Source organism: Bidens hawaiensis, unplaced genomic scaffold (genome assembly GCF_021521415.1).
Source record: "Bidens hawaiensis isolate Kalapana, Puna unplaced genomic scaffold, B.hawaiensis_p1.1 tig00040574_1, whole genome shotgun sequence".
NCBI lineage: Eukaryota > Viridiplantae > Streptophyta > Magnoliopsida > Asterales > Asteraceae > Bidens > Bidens hawaiensis.
The window spans coordinates 143,287-145,487 of NW_027505667.1; the positions used below are offsets into that span (position 1 = coordinate 143,287).

At 33.3% G+C, this 2,201-nt stretch overlaps 1 long non-coding RNA gene across 1 annotated transcript; it reads left to right on the forward strand.

The window, feature by feature from the left end:
- Positions 1–430: 430 nt before the first annotated feature.
- LOC143614619 (uncharacterized) lies at positions 431–1,819 on the forward strand. The gene is made up of 3 exons (XR_013150316.1): positions 431–503; positions 1,599–1,654; positions 1,747–1,819. It is a non-coding gene; the product is annotated as an uncharacterized LOC143614619 (long non-coding RNA).
- The last annotated feature ends 382 nt before the right edge of the window (positions 1,820–2,201 follow it).

A 2,201-nucleotide genomic window follows, 5' to 3' on the forward strand; every position in this document is an offset into this window, starting at 1 on the left:
TTCTTGCTTAGCTGTCACTTAATCTAGTTCTTTTATAAACACATGTGTGGCGCTCATTATCCAGGTGAAGCTCTTGTTAACTTCCGTTTAAATATTATAAACTCGGATGATGCTCTTGGACAATGGAGGCTGACCCGTGTGGGTGGAAAGGGGTAACCTGTGATTCAAAAACCATGAGAGTTATATCTTTGTGAATCATCAATCATCATAACTTCATTTTAACAAAATAGATTATTGTTATTATTTGGTGTTTTGATCTGTATGTATGTGTTGTAATTGCTGTGGTGTTTTAATCTTCTTAGGAATGTTTCCCATTACAAGTTTAATCGGAGTCCTTGCGTTCTCGGTCCGTTTATTTTCGGTACGTTTTTACTGGATCTATATATCGGTTGATGCGTGTATGATAACTGATGTGTTTTGGTGTGGTTTTGTTGTTGCAGGTTATTAAGTATGAGAGTGTGATTCATGAATTCGATCCGTATTTCAATTACAGAGTCACTCAGGTCTGGATTCTATTCTAGCTTTTGTTGATTGAATTAGCTATAGTTAATTTGTTATGTTAGTTTATTGTTTCAGTTTAATAATTTAGGTCAGTAGTTTCATGTATTTGGATTGAGGCATACTATCAATTAAATGAGAATTTGAATTGCACTGGATTTGAGTTATTGAGTGTTCAGTGGTGTGATGTTAACATGCTTGATGTTAGGGATGATATTATGTTAGGTTATTGTTTCAGTTCAGTAATTTAGGGCAGTAGTTTCATATATTAATTGTGGCTAATAGTATTAGTAGGTTATGACGTTATGTTCAAGGATGTGATATTTACATGCATGATGCTAGGGATGATATTTGTTAGTTTATTATTTCAGTTTAATAATCTAGGGCAGTAGTTTCATTTATTTGGATTGCTGCATGTTATTGTTGTGATTAAGTATGTTAGTATGAGATTGTGATTCATGAATTAGATCCATATTTCAATTACAGAGTCATTCATGTTTTGGCTGTTATGATTCACTAGTTTGCTGCAATTGAAGGATGTGATTTGTACATGCAGGATGTTAGAATTGATTTTTGTTAGGTTATTATTTCAGTTAAATCAGAATTTGAATCATACTGAGACAATAACTGTAGAACAAGAAGAGACAGATTTGGTTAGGAATTCCCTGGAGGGGCTAATTGTAGGTTATGTTCATGACCACACTAGTTGAATTTTAAAGACAAAACATGGTCTATGACAAAACTTTCTCTTTCTTTCATGTTTCTCAATTGGTACCTCTTGTAGCCACATAAACTTGTCCATTTTTGAAGGTTTTTAATGATTAAAAGCTTCTTCATTAGGGTTTGTATAGAACCACAAACGTAACCATTTTGTTAGTTTGGGGAAAGTAAGGTTATGAGGTTTCAATCTATGTGATCCTGGAAGTTATTTCGAAACATTTTGATGCAACTAGTGATCTGAAACATTGAAATGCGCTGTTCTTGTTTAGTTATTGATTTTATTAATCATCTTCCATGACTTTCGAATTTTCTTTACCCTAAGTGTTTGTGTATATGATGCATATATCTATGTATTGTTCATGTCTCTTTTTATCTTGCAGTTTCTTACAAAGAATGGGATATATGACTTCTGGAACTGGTTTGATGATCGGACTTGGTATGTGGATAGTTTTTTGTTTCCTTTATGTTAGTTTATGACTCGTAACTCGTTAAAGTAATCTTGACACAGTACTTTTTACCTATCCTAAGGTATCCTCTTGGACGAGTCATTGGTGGAACCGTTTACCCTGGGCTGACTTTGACGGCTGGAACAATATGGAAGTGCGTATTCAAGAACATATTTTGTTTTTAGTTATCAATATTACAGTTAATTTAGTAACAATTCTTATGTTTAAGGAAAAACTGAAGCTCTTAAATTTACATATTTTAGGTCTCGTGGGCTACCCGAGTGATGACATAAATAAATTTTTGTGGATGGTGCGTATTGGAGGAGGCGTGTTCCCGCATATCAAGGAACCTGATTATTTGGTAAGTATATTTATGTTAAACGCCATGCACATCAAATATCATATTAGTATAATAGGGGTTCTAATGCATAATTTAACTTACATTAAAGCAAACCTTGTATATCTATCATAGTATTCAGACCTCGTCTAGCAAAGTTGTTTGACAAATAATCATTTTGATTTATTAGATATCATCGT